Raw genomic sequence first — 21373 nt, forward strand, 5'->3', positions numbered from 1 at the left:
GGATGCTGGGAAACAAACTGCACATGGGGTCATGGGAAGGGAGGGGCTTTTCAGGTTGCCGCATGGACCATCTCTGCAAGGGGCGCCTCCCCTGCTGGGTACAAAGTGGCTGTTTGAGCAGCTTGCCCTGTCACCAGGTTTGACTGAGTGAGATGCTTGTCAGCACGGGAGAACAAGGCCTGGGGAGGGGCTGCTTGTGAAAGAGACTGGCTTCCTTGTTGGCACGAGTCTGAAAGCCAAGCCATGGAGCACGTTTGTTCACGTGAGAGGAAATGTGTGTATGATTGCTGGGGAATGTCGACCTGTGACATAGGATGTGTGGAAATCTGTCACTGAGTGGGGGAGAGAACGTGTGCAAGTCGGAAGCATACCCCGTGAGTGCACGTGAATGTGTCCGTGATTGCGAAAGTATCTCTGAATATGTCGAAGCAGGTGTGCGCGTGTGCATCTGGCTGGTTACTACAAAGAAATGGGTTAAGTACAGTGTCTGGTAAGTTAAATTGCAAATGCTGAAATGTGTGTGTGCGTTTCCTACCAACTGCAATCTAAACCTCAACCCGTCCCTCACATCCAGGCCAACCCCCCTGCCTGTTCTCATTAGCCTGTCAGCTGGTAACCAGGTTGCCTAGGGTCTTAGCTGACAGGAGAAGCAGGAACAAGGATGCTGAGCTCTCCCTACATGTGTAAGGAGAACCAGTTAGAACAAGAAGCCCTGTCAAACCTTTCCCCAGCATTCTAGCCCAGTTCAAAGATGCATCCAGGCCAAACCTCTGAAAGGTCTGGGTTTCACTGTCACTTGAATTCTCCTGCAAACTGACCTGTGATAATTTTAGTGATGGGAGCCTGAGTTAGCAAGGAGCTATGGAAGCCCCTGGCGATCGATCCTGCAGCCCTTACATGAGAGAGTCTTGCTCATGCAAATAGTCTCACTGAGGTCCATGCAATTACTTATGTGATTGCAGTTTGTTGGCTAGACCAACTGGGTTATGAAGAAATAGCTGTCTTACTCCCTTGTAAGGAACTGAAAATCACACAGTGAAGTCCAGTGAAACCTGTGCTATTGAACAGGGCGTGTTCTAGCAGCTCCTGCAGCTCCTTCACACTAACCATTCTAAACACACCCATCACAGTAATGTCTGGGCTCCTCCTGTGAGGGGCAGGTCATCTTCATTCCCCCATTTTCCAGAGGGCGAGCAGATTCTGTGAGATGGTGCAACTTCCCCAAAGGCATAGCTGACGTTTGTAGCAGAAGATGGGACCACACCCCACGCTCTATTTATACCCAACCCTGTGCCTTCACCACACCAGCATCCATCTTCTCAGCTGCTAATGGCAATCCCAAGCAGCCCTTTGTACAGGCCAAAGAGAACCAGCAGCCCTTTCAGGTGTTGTTACTGACAGGTTGTGGTGAGTAAAGAGCAGGTTCTGTTTCACAGAGCTTTGCCTATTGCCACCCATCCCTACTGAGCAGGAAGAGTAGCTGCTTTTTAGCAAGGTTTGTAGGGCAGGGCTTGAGCAGTATGGTTTTCATCCAGCCCTTCTCCTCAAAGTGAAAGCGAGCTTTGCCAGAGGAGGGTGTGAACTGAGTGCTCAGGGGCCAGCCCTGTGGTGTTCCTCCGCTGACTCTGTCTCTGCTTAAAGCTCTCACACCTAAACCTGCAAAAATGGCTTTCAAAGGGGCGTCCTTCTTCTTGTCCTGGTTTGTGGCTGTTGGATGGTGGCAGCTCTGACTCCCCTTTCGGTGGTCTGGAATGATCTCTCATTCTCCCCCCAGAAAACACCCCGCCCGCCCACAGGCCTCCATGCAGTTTCCCTCCCTGGGTTATATTTCAAGGGAACCGAAATTTCTTTTTGATCCTTAGTTCCTTATTTCTGCCCTAGCTCCCTCTGCTGGCTCTATGGCAGCACAACACAAACCAAGGCCAGAGGCAATGTATGCACCCAGCCAGGGTCCTGTGTGCCACAGGGACTAACTTACTCCTGGAAGTGGACTCCAGAGTCTGGTACTACTTTATGGGGGTGCTTACTGGGGCACTGAAGTTTGATCCAGAGCCAAACTGGAGCAGCGCAACTGTGATGGGTCTGTCCCACCTCTTATACTATTAAATGCCATCCTGTATTTCTATAGGACCTCCCATCCTAGTGATTATCAAAGCCCTTTACAAACTGCATGCTGTAGCGACAGGAATCATTTCATCCACATTGAAATCCAGCCACCTCTGGGGTGGAGTGAGGCAGCTGTTTAACAACTCCACCACACAGCCTGAGAGTAGAAGACATGAAGTGAAACAGAATCCCATATTCAGCTGAAATAGCACAGAGAATCCAGGAAGGAAGGAAAACATTTACGGAGAGAGAATTTAGCCAGGTTTTAACCAAGTGCTCCCTGTAGCACAACTTCCTCAGCAGCATCACCACCTCAGGCCACCCCCAGCAATGAAACCACCCAGTACCATCAATCTCCCCCAGTATCACCAACCCCCCAACATCAAGCTGAACCCACAATATCAGTGCACCCCCATCATCACCCCCCCCTTCAACTCAATTATTGCCATCTCCCTTCCCATCTCTTGGGAGGGCTCTTCTGCTCCTGCACCTGTACCTTTGCCAGCCCTGGAAGGGGCAGGGCTGCAGGGCTCCAGGAGGTAAATGGGAGAGGGGTTCAGACCTGGGCCAAAGCAGAGAGGCTCAGCCACACTGACTGGGCTCCCCTCATTCTCCATGGTGAGGCTGCACCTGGGAGAGTGAGAGCCAGGGGAGCCCAGACCAGAGCTCCCACCAGGGCAGCCACCTCCTCCCTTTGCTCCCTGGATGGAGGGTACCCCCAACCCTGCTCCAGCTCCTTGCTGCCGCCAGGTAGCAGGGACTGTGTAGGGCTGCTGCAAACATGAAAGGGGGCCTTCCCTGGGTCAGCCCACCAGCCGGGGACTGACTAGGGACACCAAGTGCAATCACACCTGCCCAGCCCTAGGACCAGTTCTGGGCTGGATAAATGTTTGCATGGGGCGATGGAGGGAAGCCCAGCTCCATGTCCCCATGTCTCCATGTCCAAAGGCAAAGACACAACCCACAAATGGCACAGCAGCGATGCGCATGAATGTGCGAGTATACGGGGGGTGGGGGGGGGAGGATGCGCTGTACTGATGGGATTACTTTGTCCTGCTGGACATACCACACCGGTGGCAGCGCTGTTCCGCTTCAACTGCAAGCTGTACCCAGCCCTGTGAGCCACAATGTGGGCACCAAGTCTGAGTGACTCTCCTGGGCAAATCTGTGTCTAATGGGGGCTGCAGAGCCTGCAGCATCCTGACCTAAGAAAGTGGTGGCGGGCAGTAAGAGCAGGCAGAGGGGCCGTAATCTGAGCAGGCAGAGCTGGCGACATCCCCAGCAGCCAGTACAGGACTGTGAATATGGGCAACAGGCTGGCTTTAGATCTCGTAAACAGGGAAGCAGTGCTGATGGTCTCAGATTTACCCCAAGAGCCAGGTCCTCCCCTGACTCCCACAGGCCTAGCCTCAGGGCACTATCGCTTTAGGAGCATAGAGTCGTTTCTCCAGGTGTCCTGCAAAATTCCTCACGCTGCCTTTCTGAAAGCTCTGTGATGTACTTTCAGCATGCTCTTGGCAATGCTTGCAATTGTATCCCAAGCCCGACGTTATCCTGCAGATCGTCGTCAGACAGCCCCAGTGCCTTAAAGAAACGGCAACATCGCTGTCGGAGCTGGATATTAGTGCTTCAGCACAGTTCAGAAGGGGATTTGGTCCTTGTCATGGGGTGCTGGCCTCCAGCACACCACCTTGTGGCCCTGTGGGTGCATTGTACTCAGAAACCCCCCATTCCCTCCCCCAGTTCTTCCAGTCCCTGACTCCAACTTGTCCGGTTCAAAACAGGTACTCTCGGCATGGCGTCTGATGCATCTGCTTGTCTGTAGTACGTAACTTGCTTTATTAGTCACCTCATTCACCCCCATCTTGGGCCGCATAAGAGTCCTAAGCAGCTGTCTTGTCCTGGTCCCCTTCCTGGAGCTGGGACTGTACTTCAAATGGTCACCCTCTCAAAACAGGAGTCCCCAGCTATCCTCCTGGAACAGATAATACTTCAGCGAAACAGGCACCTGCTCTCTCCTTAAGGTAGGCGCCCAGCCCTCCTCCTGGAGCTGGGTAATTCAGGCGGTTATTACTCCCCTCCGTGGAGCTGGGTTGTAATTTAGCCTGCTATAGGGCCTTAGCCAGCTTCTCCCTCAGCTGGCCCCTTTTCCCCAATTCATTCTCCAGCTCAGCGAGCAGCCTTCGCCTACTGGTGTCTCCCCTGCTATGAGGTCCCCCTCTTTACAGCTCATTCTACTTGGTTGGGTGAGAGAAGAGCCTTTCTCTGCCCAAGTCTCCTGGCCCAGAGCCCTTAAAGAATCAGTGATGGGATTTCCTCCCTAACCATCCCAGGACCACTTCCTCTCTGTCAGTATCACCTAGGTCCTTGTATGAAAACATCAGACCTTTCAAAATCTTAAAGGGCTGCACCCCATGACTAGGGTGGACTGAACCCTAGGTGTCACTATCCTTATGGGACATACTACCCTGTCATACTCTGTGTGAGTGAACATGGGTGGGGTGATGGAAGTGGCTCTGGTGAAATGTGCTGCGGTGTACAGGAACAGTTTAGGCAGCAATGGGGAAAGCTCCTTCCACATTTTCCCTCCAATATGTCTTTACTCTCTCTGTTAACACATTTAACAGAAGAGCTAATTGGTGCCTCTTGTCACATGGCCTAAGAAATTAAAAGGAACAGTCACAAGGGTGAAATGCCTGGAAACTGCATGGAGACTATTTTAAAAAGCCATAATAGAGGCTCAAACTAAATGTATACCCCCCCCCCCAAAAAAAAGTAAAGAGGACTAAAAAAATGCCAATATGACTAAAGAGAGTAAAAGAGATGATTAGGAGATGACAAAAAGGCATCCTTTCAAAAAAGGAAGTCAAAGCCAACTGTAGAAAACAGAAAGGAGCATAACCTCTGTCAAGTCAAGTGTAAAAGTATAACTAGGCTGGCCAAAAAAAGAATCTGAAGAGCAACTAGCTTAGGAGACAAAAACTGACAGCAGAACTTTTTTAAAGTACATCAGAAGCAGGAAACCTGGCAGTCAGTAGGGTCACTCGATGATCAAGGTGTTAAAGGAGCACACCAGAAAGACAAGGCCATCGCAGAAAAACTGAATGAATTCTTTGCATTATTTGCAGAGGACATGGGAGAGATCCTCGCATATTGCTTTTAGGTGACCAAATGGAGGAACTGTCCCAGACTGAGGTGTCAATAGAGGGGTGTCATAAATATAAAGGGAAGGGTAAACACCTTTAAAATCCCTCCTGGTCAGAGGAAAAACCCTTGCACCTGCAAAGGGTTAAGAAGCTAGGATAACCTCGCTGGCACCTGACCACAATGACCAATGAGGAGACAAGATACTTTGAAAGCTGGAGGGGGGGAGAAACAAAGGGTCTGTCTGTCTGTGTGATGCTTTTACCAGGGACAGAACAGGAATGGAGTCTTAGAACTTAATAAGTAATCTAGCTAGATGTGCGTTAGATTATGATTTCTTTAAATGGCTGAGAAAATAAGCTGTGCTGACTGGAATGTATATTCCTGTTTTTGTGTCTTTTTGTAACTTAAGGTTTTACCTAGAGGGATTCTCTATGTTTTGAATCTAATTACCCTGCAAGGTATTTACCATCCTGATTTTACAGAGGTGATTCTTTTTACTGTTTCTTCTATTAAAATTCTTCTGGTAAGAAACTGAATGCTTTTTTTCATTGTTCTTAAGATCCAAGGGTTTGGGTCTGTGGTCACCTATGCAAATTGGTGAGGATTTTTATCAAACCTTCCCCAGGAAGGGGGGTGCAAGGTTTTGGTGAATATTTTGGGGGAAAGATGTTTCCAAACAACGCTTTCTCAAAAATAAACCCGGTTAGACGTTTGGTGGCAGCAGTGGAAGTCCAAGGGCAAAAGGTAAAATAGTTTGTACCTTGGGGAAGTTTTAACCTAAGCTGGTAAAAGTAATCTTAGGAGGTTTTCATGCAGGTCCACATCAGGTCCCCCCCCTAGAGTTCAGAGTGGGGAAGGAACCTTGACATGGTGGCAGAGCTGTGGGATTAACTTGAAATCATTTTGAGATCAATTTGAGATTTTTTTAACCAGAAACACAGATTTTAAAAGGGAATTTTTTTTCCTTTGGGCTGCTGGAAATCAGGTTTCCAACTGGAAGTATCTGGAGTCTCTCTCTTTGCTTTGGGGCCAGAGCAGAGGTAAAAGGGAATTGTCTTTTGTAAGCTGGAGTTTTCTCTACCTAAAGGCAGGATAGTTAACCTCCTGCAGGGAAATTCACTAGTCTTCACAGACCTGAAGATTTTTTTTTTTTTCCTGAGAGCAACTAGAGGGGTTTTCTGCCTAGTTGCCTGGAGCCAAAGGTGTTAGGGTTTTTTGGGTTTTTTTTTGGATTTTTCTGTAGGCTGACAATCGCTATCAGAAAATATAGGTATCCTATTACAGCACAGCAAAATTTTACAAGCCAAGTTTTATTTGTTTTATTTCTAACCCTTGGGTGTAAAGTTAGTAAAAAACAGGTAAAGATGACAGAAACAAAGACACTACACAAATTGGAGTTAGCCAAACTGGAGGCAGTGAAAGAAGCAGAAAAGCCCTAGAAGCTGCCCACAGGAGAGAAATGGAGGCAAAGGACAAAGAAAGGGAGGCAGTGAAAGAGGCAGAACAACACCAAGCAGCTGCCCACAGGAGAGCAATGGAGGCCAAGGACAAAGAAATGGAGGCAAGGGAAAAAGAACTGGAGGAGAAGGAAAAAGAGAGGAAGCATGTGGAGAAGGAGAAGGAAAAAGAGAGGAAGCATGCACTGGAGATGGAGAAGGCAAAGGCTCAGCAGAATATACCAACAAACCCTAGCAATCCTTCTCCAGGTACCACTTCCCATCCCAGAAAGTTCCCCACCTACAAGGCAGGCAATGATACTGCGGCCTTCTTAAAAAACTTAAAAAGGGCCTGCCTTGGGTACAGCATCTCTACAGACCAATCAATGGTAGAGCTGAGGCCACAGCTCAGTGGACCCTTAGCTGAGGTGGCAGCTGAAATGCCTAAGGAACACATGAACAAGTATGAACTGTTTAAAACCAAGGTGAGAGTCAGAATGGGGCTAACACCCGAGCATTCCCATCGGCGGTTCAGAGCTCTAAGGTGGAAACCAGACATGTCGTTTTCCTGACATGCCTACCACATTGTGAAACATTGGGATGCTTGGATATCAAGAGCAAGTGTTAAATCTCCAGCAGATGTGCCTTTCCTAATGCAAATGGAACAGTTCTTAGAGGGTGTTCCTGAGGAAATAGAAAGATGGGAAGCCCAAAACTGTAATCGAGGTGGGGGAGATTGAAGCCAAAATAGTGGAGGTGGCAGAGAAGAAAAAAACTGGTTGCAGTTGGAGCAGATACCAGAAGGGACAACCTCAGACCACCTCCTATTACCACCCCCTACTACTGCTGAGCCAGTAGGAACACTTTTGGCTTCCCCAAGGAACCCTCCAGCCACCTTATCGTCCTGCCACACCATTCTCCAGCAACCCACCTCGCCCCAGTGACCCGTCAGCTGGACGATGTTTTAAATGTAACGACCCAGGGCATGTAAAGGCCAACTGCCCCAAGAACCCCAACAGATTACAGTTCATTGCACCGGAATCATCCCAGAGGTCCTCAGGCCCAGATACCTCCCAGATACCCTTGGAGCGGAGGGAAACTGGGAGTGTGGGCAGGAAGAAGGTCACTGCGTGGGGGACACCGGAGCACAAGTGTTGACTATCCATGCTTCCTTAGTGGACCCCAATTTAATCAACCCAGAGATCCAAGTGACGATTCAACCCTTCAAGTCCAACTCTTTCAATTTGCCTACAGCCAAGTTGCTCATCCAGTACAAGGGCTGGTCAGGAACGTGGACTTCTGCAGTCTCTGATGATTATCCCATCCCCATGCTGTTGTGGGAAGACTTGGCCAATCATGTGAAGTCAGCCAAGAGGGTGGGAATAGTCACCCGCAGCCAGGCTAAACAAGCCGTCATGCCCAGCTCTGTTCCAGAAACTTCTACCAGGACCCGGTCAGATGAGATGGACCTGGACACCAGGCCAATGTCTGCAACAGTAGTAGTGGATCCAGTCCCAGAGACCCAGACAGAGCCAGTCCCGGAACCAGCGGAATAACCAGCACCAGACCCATTGCTAGCATGAATCCAGTACTTGCAACCCCAGCCCCAGAGGGCCCCACCGAACCTGAACTGGCAGCAGCCAATAACCCTACACAACAGGCTCAGCTGGAGCCTGAACCCCAACATAGTGCACAAGCGGAGAGCGGTTCACAGTCAATGGAAACAGCCCCATCCCCTACATTGCTTCCAGAGGGACCAAGCATAGGTTCACAATCCAAGGAGGAACTGATGTCTCCAGCATCAAGGGAACAGTTCCAGACTGAACAGGAAGTAGATGAAAGCCTCCAGAGAGCTTGGACGGTGGCACGGAGCAACCCACCGCCTCTCAGCTCTTCTAATCGATACAGGTTTGTTGTAGAAAGAGGACTTTTATACAAGGAAACTCTTTCTGGTGGACACCAGGAAGACTGGCATCCTCAGAGACAGTTGGAGTTCCAACTAAGTACTGGGGTCAAGCTCTTGAGCTTAGCCCATGATCATCCTAGTGGCCATGCTGGGGTGAACAGGACCAAAGACTGGTTGCGGAGGTCATTCCACTGGGAGGGAATGGGCAAGGATGTTTCTACCTATGTCCGGTCTTGTGAGGTATGCCAAAGAGTGGGAAAACCCCAAGACCAGGTCAAAGCCCTTCTCCAGCCACTCCCCATCATTGAAGTTCCATTTCAGTGAGTAGCTGTGGATATTCTGGGTCCTTTTCCGAAAAAGACACCCAGAGGAAAGCAGTACATACTGACTTTCATGGATTTTGCCACCCGATGGCCGGAAGCAGTAGCTCTAAGCAACACCAGGGCTAAAAGTGTGTGCCAGGCACTAGCAGACATTTTTGCCAGGGTAGGTTGGCCCTCCGATATCCTCACAGATGCAGGAACTGATTTCCTGGCAGTAACTATGGAAAGCCTTTGGGAAGCTCATGGGGTAAATCACTTGGTTGCCACTCCTTACCACCATCAAACAAATGACCTGGTGGAGAAGTTTAATGGAACTTTGGGGGCCATGATACATAAATTCATAAATGAGCACTCCAATGATTGGGACCTAGTGTTGCAGCAGTTTCTCTTTGCCTACAGAGCTGTACCACATCCTAGTTTAGGGTTTTCACCATTTGAACTTGTATATGGCTGCGAGGTTAAGGGGCCGTTACAGTTGGTGAAGCAGCAATGGGAGGGATTTACACCTTCTCCAGGAACTAACATTCTGGACTTTGTAACCAACCTACAAAACACCCTCTGAACCTCTCTAGCCCTTGCTAAAGAAAACCTACAGGATGCTCAAAAAGAGCAAAAAGCCTGATATGATAATCATGCCAGAGAGCGTTCCTTCAAAGTAGGAGACCAGGTCACAGTCTTAAAGGCGCTCCAGGCCCGTAAAATGGAAGCGTCGTGGGAAGGGTCATTCATGGTCCAGGAGCGCCTGGGAGCTGTTAATTACCAAAAGCCTAAGGTATACCATATTAATTCTCTAAAGCCCTTTTATTCCAGAGAATTAAAAGTTTGTCAGTTTCTAGCCCAGGGAAGAGATGATGCTGAGTGGCCTGAAGGTGTCTATTACGAAGGGAAAAGTGCTGGTGGCATGGAAGAAGCGAACCTCTGCATGACCCTTGGGCATATGCAGCGGCAGCAGATCCAGGAGCTGTGCACTAGCTATGCGCCAACGTTCTCAGCCACCCCAGGACTGACTGAACGGGCATACCACTCCATTGACACAGGTAATCCTCACCCAATTAAAGTCCAACCTTACCGGGTATCTCCTGAAGCTAAAACTGCTATAGAACGGGAGATTCAGGATATGTTACAGATGGGTGTAATCTGTCCCTCTGGCAGTGCATGGGCATCTCCAGTGGTTCTAGTTCCCAAACCAGATGGGGAGATATGTTTTTGCGTGGACTACCATAAGCTAAATGCTGTAACTCGCCCCGACAACTGTCCAATGCCACGCACAGATGAACTATTAGAGAAACTGGGATGGGCCCAGTTCATCTCTACCTTGGACTTAACCAAGGGGTACTGGCAGGTACCGCTAGATGAATCCGCCAAGGAAAGGTCAGCCTTCACCACACATGTCGGGCTGTATGAATTTAATGTACTTCCTTTCGGGCTACGGAATGCACCCGCCACCTTCCAAATACTTGTAGATGGTCTCCTAGCGGGATTAGGAGAATATGCAGTCGCCTACCTTGACGATGTCGCCATATTTTCAGATTCCTGGGCAGAACACCTGGAACATCTACAAAAAGTCTTCAAGCGCATAAGGGAGGCAGGACTAACTGTTAAGGCTAACAAGTGTCAAATAAGCCTAAACAGAGTGACTTACCTTGGACACCAGGTGGGTCAAAGAACTTTCAACCCCCTACAGGCCAAAGTGGATGCTATCCAAAAGTGGCCTGTCCCAAAGTCAAAGAAACAGGTTCAATCCTTCTTAGGCTTGGCCGGTTATTACAGACTATTTGTTCCGCAATACAGCCAAATCGCCGCCCCACTGACAGACCAAACCAAAAAGAAACAGCCAAATGCCGTTCAGTGGACCGAACAGTGTCCAAAGGCCTTTAACCAGCTTAAAGAGACACTCATGTCTGACCCTGTACTAAGGGCCCCAGACTTTGACAAACCATTCCTAGTAACCACAGATGCGCCATGCGTAGTGTGGGAGCAGTTTTAATGTAGGAAGGATCGGATCAAGAATTCCACCCCGTAGTGTTTCTCAGCAAGAAGCTGTCTGAGAGGGAAAGCAACTGGTCAGTCAGTGACAACGATTGTTACGCCATTGTCTACGCTCTGGAAAAACTACGCCCATATGTTGGAGGACAGCGTTTCCACCTGCAAACCGACCATGCTGCGCTACAGTGGTTTCATACCGCCATGGGAAATAAGAAAAAACTTATTCGGTAGAGTTTAGCTCTCCAAGATTTTGATTTCGACATCCAACACATCTCAAGAGCTTCTAACAAAGTGGCTGATGCACTCTCCCATGAAAGTTTCCCAGAATCAACTGGTTAAAATTGTCCTTGAGATGTGGAAAATATTGTTAGTCTTTATATACTTGGTAGTATATTTAGAGGTGCATGTGTCTTATTAACTCTGTTTTTTCCCTAGAGCTCCAGGAAGAAATCCCAGCCAGCATTTCACCCTATCTGTGGTTTGGGGGGCATGTCATAAATATAAAGGGAAGGGTAAACACCTTTAAAATCCCTCCTGGTCAGAGGAAAAACCCTTGCACCTGTAAAGGGTTAAGAAACTAGGATAACCTTGTTGGCACCTGACCACAATGACCAATGAGGAGACAAGATACTTTGAAAGCTAGAGGGGGGAAGAAACAAAGGGTCTGTCTGTCTGTGTGATGCTTTTTCCGGGGACAAAACAGGAATGGAGTCTTAGAATTTAGTTAGTAATCTAGCTAGATATGTGTTAGATTATGATTTTTTTAAATGGCTGAGAAAATAAGCTGTGCTGAATAGAATCGATATTCCTGTCTTTTTGTAACTTAAGGTTTTACCTAGAGGGATTCTCTATGTTTTGAATCTAATTACTCTGTAAGGTATTTACCATCCTGATTTTACAGAGGTGATTCTTTTTACTATTTCTTCTATTAAAATTCTTCTGGTAAGAAACTGAATGCTTTTTTTTATTGTTCTTAAGATCCAAGGGTTTGGGTCTGTGGTCACCTATGAAAATTGGTGAGGATTTTTATCAAACCTTCCCCAGGAAGGGAGGTGCAAGGTTTTGGTGAGGATTTTGGGGGGAAAGACGTTTCCAAACAACGCTTTCTCAAAAATAAACCCGGTTAGATGTTTGGTGGTGGCAGTGGAAGTCCAAGGACAAAAGGTAATATAGTTTTGTGCCTTGGGGAAGTTTTAACCTAAGCTGGTAAAAGTAAGCTTAGGAGGTTTTCATGCAGGTGCCCACATCTAGAGTTCAGAGTGGGGAAGGAAACTTGACAAGGGGCTTTTGGAACAAATTGATAATTTAAACAGTAATAAATCACCAGTGCCAGATGGTATTCACCCAAGAGTTCTGAAGGAAATCAGATATGAAGTTGCAGAGCTACTGACTGTGGTGTGTAAACTACTGCTTAAATCTGCCTCTGAACCAGACGGCTAATGTAACACTGATTTTTTTTTTTTTTAAATGACTTCAGCGGCGATCGTTGCAATTATATGCTGGTAGGCCTAACTTCAGTGTCAGGCAAATTGGTTGAAAATATAGTAAAAGAACAGAATTATCAGACACACAGATGAACATGTTACATTGGGGAAGAGTCAACACATCTTTTGTAAAGGGAAATTTTGCCTGGCCAATCTATTAGGATTCTTTAAGGCCGTGGCAAGCAGGTGGACAAGGTTGATCCAGTGCCTATAGTGTACTTAGGCTTTCAAAAAGCCTTTGACAAGTTCCCACACCAAAGGCTCTTAAGCAAGATAAGTGGTCATGGGATAAGAGGCAAGGTCTAGTGGATCAGTAACTGATTAAAAGATAGAAAACAAAGGATAGAAATAAATGGTCAGTTTTCATAATGGAGAGAGGTAAATAGCAGGGTCCCCCAAGGATGTATACTTGGACCCATGCTGTGCAACATATTTATAAATGATCTGCAAATGGGGGGTAAACAGTGAGGTGGCAAAATTTGCAGGGGATACAAAATTACTCAAGATAGTGAAGTCCAAAGCAGACTGTGAAAAGTTACAAAGGAATATCACAATAGTGGATGACTGGGTGACAAAATGACAGATGAAATTCAGTGTTGATAAATGCAAAGTAATGTACATTGAAGAACATAATTCCAATTGTACGTACAAAATGATGGGGGTCTAAATTAGCTGTTACCACTAAAGAAAGCGATCTTGTAGTCATGTTCTTTGAAAACATCCATTCAATGCACAGCAGCAGTCAAGAAAGCTAGCAGAATATTAGGAACTATTAGGGAAGGGATAGATAAAACAGAAAATATCATAAAGCCATTATATAAATTCATGGTACGCCCGCATTTTGAGTATTGCATGCTGTTTTGGTCACCCAAGCTCATAAAAGACATACTAGAATAGGAAAAGGTGCAGAGAAAGACAAGGATAATGATTAGGGATATGGAACCGCTTCCATATAAGGAGAGATTAAAAAGATGGATTGTTCAGCTTGAAAAAGAGATGACAAAGGGGGCATATGATAAAGGTCTATATAATCATAAATGATGTGGAAAAAGTGAATAGGGAAGTGTTATTTACCTCTTCACATAACACAAGAACCAGGGCGTCACCCAATGAAATTAACAACCAGCAGGTTTAAAACAAACAAAAGGAAGTATTTCTTCATACAATGCACAGTCAACCTGTGGACCTCATTGCCATGGGATGTTGTGAAGGCCAAAAGTACAACTCGGTTTAAAAAAAGAGTTAGATAAGTCCATGGAGGCTCGGTCTATCAATGGCTATTAGCCAAGATGGCCAGGGATGCAACCCCTTGATCTGGATGTCCCTAAGCCTCCAAATGCCAGAAGCTGGGACTGGATGGCAGATTATCTTGTTTTGCTGATTCACTCTGAAGCATCTGGCACTGGTTACTGTCAGAGACAAGCTACTGGGCTAGAGGGGCCATTGCTCTGACCCGGTATGGCCATTCTTATAAGAACCTATCACTTACCTCACACAAGTAATTGAGCAGATGATAAAATCAGTCTGCAGTGACCTCATCTGGATTCAAAGCAACAACCCTAGAGCTGAAAGACTCTGTCATCTCACTGCCACGTCCTGAGCCGCTCCAGTGACAGCTGGGAAACAATTCAATGATGATGCTTTACAAGTCAGCTTACCTTCCGCACTCCTTTGTATGCAGGGTGCTGCAGTCAGTCCACATGAATTGTCTTGCATTGTGCTAGATGAAGTAAACCTGAAAGGGCCAAATGCTTTTTGCTCCATCTAATCCCTAATCCTTTTGCATTAGCTGTTCAAGGTAGTAATTACCATTCTGCCCCTGTCCGTGGTGAGGGGAATTAGCCTTGGCTGATTTGCTGCAGTGTTGTACTGTCCGAACCAATAATAACTTTGTTGACATTCCAAACATGAAACGAAATCTATTTGAAAAGCAGCACGAGGACTTGCAGCCTCTACGCTTTGGCTGATATTAATTTTCCAACAAGGGGCCACGGGGGCGAGGAGGGAGGGCAGCGCTGGAAAAGAACAACCCTTCCAAGGAGTAAATACCAAACAGCATGCCACTAAATTGATTTACACATGTTAAAACGTTTCCGCCTCTGGATTTATCTCACTGCTCTTTGTCTGGCTATGAAAGAGGCAAACCTAGATCTTGTATCAGACAAGATGACAGCCGGGGGACCATGAAAAGGGTTGCCCTTGTAGCTAATGTGCCTTGTGAACATAGTTGTGCCTTTGTGTGTTATTTTCTGAGGCTCTTCGCTGCTCAGGAATTTCAAAGCCTCTTTGCTGTGTTTTTCTGGAGCTTTCATGTGGCTGCTCTCCCATCCCCCCTTCTGTGTGAGTAGTGGTAGGTCTTTCAATTTTTTTAACCAGTCAGCAGCAGCTGCCACTCTACCCAGAATGATGAGCTGTCAACTACAGAGTGACCTGGTTACACAAGCTAGAGAAGTGGAGAGGAATAACCACGTCTGATTCGGCTTCCCAGCTCCTCTGAAAGAAGAAAATCTTCCAGGGCTGAGGTAATCCTAGTGCTGCTGGGATGCACTGCTCATCTGCCAAGCCATGTATAATCAAGGTCAAGGAGACTGCCTTTTTCCAACTCACTCCTCTTTAGTACGTGTATATGTCTAGGGTGCGGGAGGCTAAGGTGTGAATAGGATAATGATAACCCACTTGTGTGCAGTGTGTTTGCTATTGGTGCTGGGCTCCTCTCCTGAGCTGCTCTCTTTAATGGGAGGTGACTAAATGGGTCGTATTCAGATGTACAAGTAGGCGTGCAACATACTCTGCATGGCTGTTTGTCACAACTTGTGTTGGGCTCCTCCGAGCTGTGCTCCTATCTCATTGGATTCCACTTCACCAAGGCAAGCGGTGCAGTTCCAAGGTAGAATCCTACACAACGCATTCCATTTAAATAGACAACTCTTAACAGCGCCCCCTACAGGGCACCATTCATCCCGCTCTCTCCTTAATTCAAACAGCCAGATACATGGGAGAAGGGATCTCATGAACTTCCTGTAAAAACAAAAATACTTGGCCCTTTCAAAGCAAGCACAAATATTATTTAATTAAATCTCACTACTCTCCCACTGCAAAATGTCACTGTCACCATTTGCAGATGGGGAAACTGAAGCACAGAGAGGCGGCAGTCCAGCTCCTCAAAGGTAGTTAGACATTAAGATTGGAACCACCCCCTCACCGCGGTTTGCCAGTCCAGAGGTACTGCACCCACCTTCTACACAAGTTTGAAGAGGCACATTAACCACGACACCCCAACATTGTCCAGTGATTTCAAAGTCTCTGGACGAATCACATCCACCCCTGCTGCCTTACCACTGCAAAGGCACTTTACCACTGTAACGACCTCAACAATAGAAATAGAACCGATCTCACCGGAGGTTTCCGGTACTGCCTTCTGAAGGGAGGGCGTATCCATCGGGTTGAGGAGTTCTTCAAAGTGCTCCTTCCACCTCTCAACAATCCCCTCAGTCTAGGTCAGTGTTTCACCACCCTTGCTGAGAACAGCTTGGGCAATGTCCCGCCGATCCCTCCTAAGGCAACACATGGTTTGAGGCTGTCCAGTAGTCATCCTCCTAAACCCAGGTTTTCACTTCAGTGACAGCCACAGCCCTCTTTTCCAGCTGGTACCTCTCAGCTGTATCAGGAGTCCGTTTCATGAGCATTTCTTGGAAGGCCTCCTTCTTCGCCTTGACAGCTCCCCTCACCACTGGTGTCCACCAGCGGGTTCTAGGGTTGCCATCATGATAGGCACTGAAGGTAAAGTGGCAAAAGAGAATCAGGCCCAGTGTGGTAGGGCAGATTTATTTATGACACACATTTTAAATGTTGCTTGCTTATGTGTCTGGAGTTTTGAGCTCAACATCAAACTAAAGAAAGAAAGAAATGGGTTTATTTGGAGGGCGGCTGCCCAGCAGAGCTGTCTGCTGCAAGGCACTTGGCTCCAGGAAGCCGCGAGCCTCCTGTCAGCTGACTCCTTAATAGCGCCTCTAACTTTAATAAAACAAAGATGGAAGAGATTGCTAAATGGCGACTAATAAATAAAGCGATGTGCAGGGAGCCTAGTAATATAATATTGCTCTTAAAGGAAATATGAAAAATAGTAATCATGGCCATTGTTATTACTATCTTGTCCTTCAATATGCCTAAACTATCCATCACACTGATAAGGCTGAAAGAAATACCCAGCGTTTAGCAATACAAGATGCATATTTCACAACGCGGTCGGTCACAGCAAATATGTGGCTGCCTTTTCTGCATCCATTCTGTGCCGGAAACTTTTTCACTTTGTTGCCTCCTATGGGTGTTGGATAAATCAACAGTACTGAAGCAGAAAGATCCCACCAGTGCAGCCACCCACAGGGCAATAGTCATCCTTCATCAGAATGAATGGAACCCTGAGTAGGACAGTAAGAAGGCAACATGGGCTGGGGATTTATTTGGATGTATCCACATATTTAAAATATACTGCAGTCAGGCATATGGGATGGTAGCCTGTTACAGTTGAGCCTTGAGTGGGAGAAAGTCCATTAAAAGCATCTTGCCACTGCTAGCTTTGCACAAGATGTTGACACTCAGTATTACAGTCGTAGAATTTTACTCTGAAGAAATGGTATGTTGCTTAACTTACTATTTTTCAATTATGTTCTCAGTTGATGAGCATTAATAAGTATAGAATAATATGAATTAGGGACTGGCAAGATGATCTTAGGTCAGCTACTCCAAGCCTCTGCCTTGTAGCTTTGTTTCCCACAGTGTATTCTCCAGGCCTATGGCCAGTTCAGTTTACATGATTCATGCAAAGGGATTTCCATCACTTTCGTGAGGAGACTATTCCACTGACCCGCTGTTAGGAATAATATTCCTGGTATTCAGCTTACAGTCAGTTTTGTTCAGTGTCTTCTCATTCCTGCCCCTGGCAAACCCACCCCCACTCCCACGCAGCTCCTCTTTTTCTGTTGAAGTCAACTAGCCATTAGACACAGAGCCAGGAATTCCTAAATTCTAATCCTGGGCCTACCCCAACAATTAGTGTGGCCTTGGGCGGTTCCTCAACCTCTCTTCCTCAGCTTCACCGTCTGTAAAAGGGGGATAATCATTTTTTTACCATAGTGACATACCCTGGGTGATATGAGAGTTCATTATTATATGTGTGCAAAGCTGATGGAAGATCACAGTTGCTGAGTGCTATTGTTGGCATTTACCCTCTTCAAACATTAAAGAGGCTACGGACCCTGAAACTCAAGCATCCAAATGAAATATTGTTAAACATGAAACAAATCACACTCAAGCACTGGCATGCTGAGTGAAGGCTGCCGCTTGGGTTTTAACTCAGCCTCATTATTCAGGCACTGTAGCAAGGCTGGTCTTCTACCCAAGGACCTCACAACACTAGGTCATGTTATATGTCCCAGATGGTTCCTTACAAATAAATTGTACAGCAGCTGCAGAGGCTGCTGAACATAGAGACAGCAACATGGTTCTCTGCCTCTCTAACAGATCAGCCTCCATGGTCTAAATCACCATGGCCTATACCAGGGGTGGGAAAACTTTTTGGCCCGAGGGCTACATCTGGGAATAGAAATTGTATGGTGGACTGTGAATGCTCACAAAATTGGGGTTGCGGTGCGGGAGGGGGCAAGGGCTCTGGTTGGGGGTGTGGGCTCTGGGGTGGGGCCAGAAAAGAGGAGTTTAGGGTGTGGGAGGGGGCTCCGGGCAGGGGAGTGGGGTGTGTGTGTGGGGGGGTGAGGGCTCTGACTCGGGGTGTGGGCTCTGGGGTGGGGCTGGCATGAGGGGTTCAAAGGGCAGGAGGGGGATCAGGGCTGCGGGTTGGGGCATGGGGAGAGGCTCAGGGATGCAAGCTCAAAGTGGCGCTTACCTCAAGTGGCTGCTGGAAGCAGTGGCATGTCCCTTCTCTGGCTTCAATGCGAGGCATGGCCCAGCAACTCTGTACGCTGCCCTGTCTGTGGGCACCACCCCTGCAGCTCCCATTGGCTTCAATTCCTGGCCAATGGGAGCTGCAGGGGCAGCGCTTGAGATGGGGGCAGAGGACAGAGTGGAGGCCCCATGGCGTAGGAGCTGGAGTGGGGGCTATGCTGCTGCTTTTGGGAGCTGTGTGGCACGGCCCACAACCCTGCTCCCCGTCTGGAGTGCCCCAGACCCCACTCCCGAATGGGAGCTCGAGGGTCGGATTAAACTGGCTGGCAGTCCGGATCTGGCCCTTTGGCCGTAGTTTTCCCACCCATGGTCTATACAGCTGCCCAGATATCCCACCATTAGGGGGCAGTCTAAGGAGGGTAGGGGTGCTTACTGGGATGTGAAGAAGACTGGCATAGGTCAGTCACATTGGTAAAATAAATATTTTCTTAGTAACATATGAATTGCTGAAGCGACAGCCCAGGTCAAACTCATGCATCATGTTGTCTCATCACTCACTGCTCAGTGCTATAGCAATGGCATTGTGTCAAGCCAAAATAAGTTTGAGGAATGCTTTATTGGTCCCTCTGAAGGAGTTAAGGTGGCCCAGAAGAGGCCAATTAACCTTCATAGTTGCACCTGGAGGTGGGCACAGGGCTGTATAAATTACTAAGTGCTGCTGATGCCCAGCTGGGAGAGAAGCTGGGTAAAGAATATAAAGAGAGGAAGTTTGCAGCAGCAGAAGGCTGTAAGGGAAGGATCTGCAGTCACTTGCTAGTAGCGGAGGGGAGAGAAGGAGCCCTAGCCCTAGGGTCAATCCCAGATGAACTGTGAAGAAAGAAAGTCTGAGGAAGCCCAGGGGAACAGCAGCAAGGAGGGAGACTGTGCAGACCGTGGCTGCTGGTTATAGGGTCCCTGGTCTGGAACCCAGTGTAGAGGAAGGGCCTGGGTTCCCCTACCAGTCACTGGAAAGTGGTGTAGGACTGTTGGAGGCACCATGCAGACAGCTGGTCTGGTGAGACTTTGATACTCCGGAAGGGAGACCATATGTTGACCTAGCTGAAGGGATGAGTCGCAAAGAGGGGGAACTACAAGAAGAGTGACCGCTACAGTGAAGGAGTGACCATTGGCAGGGGATGCCATATGGGAAGAAACCTGCTATGCCATACCCAGTCAGGAGGGGGCACTCTTGCAGTGAGTGGAAACCCATTACAGTCCCCTCAAAATTAGGACCACCCTCATCTTAGTCCAAGTCCCAGAGGGACGAGCATCAATGTCAGAAAAATCATCAGTGGCACGGATGTGAAATGGTCCCCCTCCGACTGTCTCAGCAGGAAGGTCAAGTATTGAGTAGGTTATGGAGACTGAACTCCCCTCTCATATCTAGAGGAAGGCTCTTCCAGGGAGGACTAAGGAGCATTGGTCATTCAAAGGCATAGATAACCAAGCTGCCTTCTGACTTCCAAATTCATGCACTAATGCAGGATAGTGCAAGCATGTGTTTGAATTTTGCACTACTGCTGCTGCTCAGACTGTCCTTGCTGTGTGTGTAAAGAGGACAGATGTCTGCCCACCGCCAGAACTGTGTATCTGGCACCTCTCGCCAGCTGGAAACATTCACAAAAAATGAAAAGCATGATGAAGTTTGGGAATATCCCAGACAAAGTGGGCCAGGATATTTCCCCACAATCTTCACATTCCCCCCTTTCCACTGCCATAAACTGTCATAGGAAAGCAGAGGCAAATGCTTCATCTCTAGACCTGACTGGAGCTTTGGCAAGAAGTTCTGAGAACAATAGGTAATTTAAGGGTTCTGGGGGCATTTTATCAAGAAAAGATGGTAAATCAACCTGCCCAGGATTTGAGTGGCGGTCTCCCATGGGGGACAGCAGAGAATGTCAACTGCTAGCCACTCATCAGTTGAACAAATATGGACAACTGTATAAAGGCCCTGTGCTGACAACTAATGAGCACCATCCACTCCCACTGATCTGGCCCCATTTGGACAAGGTGAATGGTCAGCTGGCAGCTGAGAACTTCCAACTCATTCCACAAAACTTCCTCCAGTGCCACCAATCATTTGGCCCCCATCCCAGCTGTCCCCCTCAGACAGTGACAGCGAACTGCAAAGACAATTACCTAGCCGCCAAGTTAAATTAGCACCGTTGGGCTCTCTCTCACACACTGAAGCACTTACCTGAAATTAGCAGCGGTTGGCACTTTGCAGAGGTGAATACGATTGTGATTATGAATGCACTTCTTGTTTGTCTTTTCAGTGCCGAAATTCTGTCAGCGAGGAGAAGCGATAATAACATGCTATTAAGTTCTTTCTGGATAATGTAATTCAGGAGTCAGGAGGCAGTTTGGTCATTTATGCCTATGTAAAGCTTAGAATAAATTTTTCAGTGTCATTATCTTCTATTTCAATGAGCCCATTCCAAATATCAGTATACAGACCCTTCTCTCCACCACTTCACACTTGTTTTTCTGGGCTTCTCCCACCTTTTATTCTTGTTGGCTCTGAATTTTCAGGGATTTCATTTTTATTTCCAGCAGTCATTCGCTGCCCTGCTCCCCTCCCCTGCACCTCTCTCCCTCCCTTTCCCTTTAGAGTGAATTTAGGAATTTGCTAATATTTATTTAGCATCTACAAATTGAGACCAGCTCCTCACAGATGTCTAGCGCCTGGGAAATGGCTGCCTGTGATAGCAGGGGAGGTCCGTTCAAATCTCAATACTGGCAGGGTGCAGTACGTTCTTTCAAGATGAAGAGAGACCAGCCAGGCCTGGGATATTTCACAGTAGGCATGTTTCCCCCACCTACCCTCCCCCCAGTGCCATTTGGTAAATATTTAAATACACAGTAGAGTATTTAGTGATATTCCTGTTCTGTTATAAAGCAGGAGCAGAACTGCTGCAAGGGCCCAGGGGGGCCAGTGGGTTAATAAAGTCACTGCTCAGTTCTGGAGAGTGGAAGTCAAATCCACTGAGATCACATGTGCAATGAATTTAGTTGCCTCAGCCTAGCCCCCAGGGAACATTTGTCCAT

The sequence above is a fragment of the Dermochelys coriacea genome, chromosome 6 (assembly GCF_009764565.3).
Source record: "Dermochelys coriacea isolate rDerCor1 chromosome 6, rDerCor1.pri.v4, whole genome shotgun sequence".
Taxonomy (NCBI): domain Eukaryota; kingdom Metazoa; phylum Chordata; order Testudines; family Dermochelyidae; genus Dermochelys; species Dermochelys coriacea.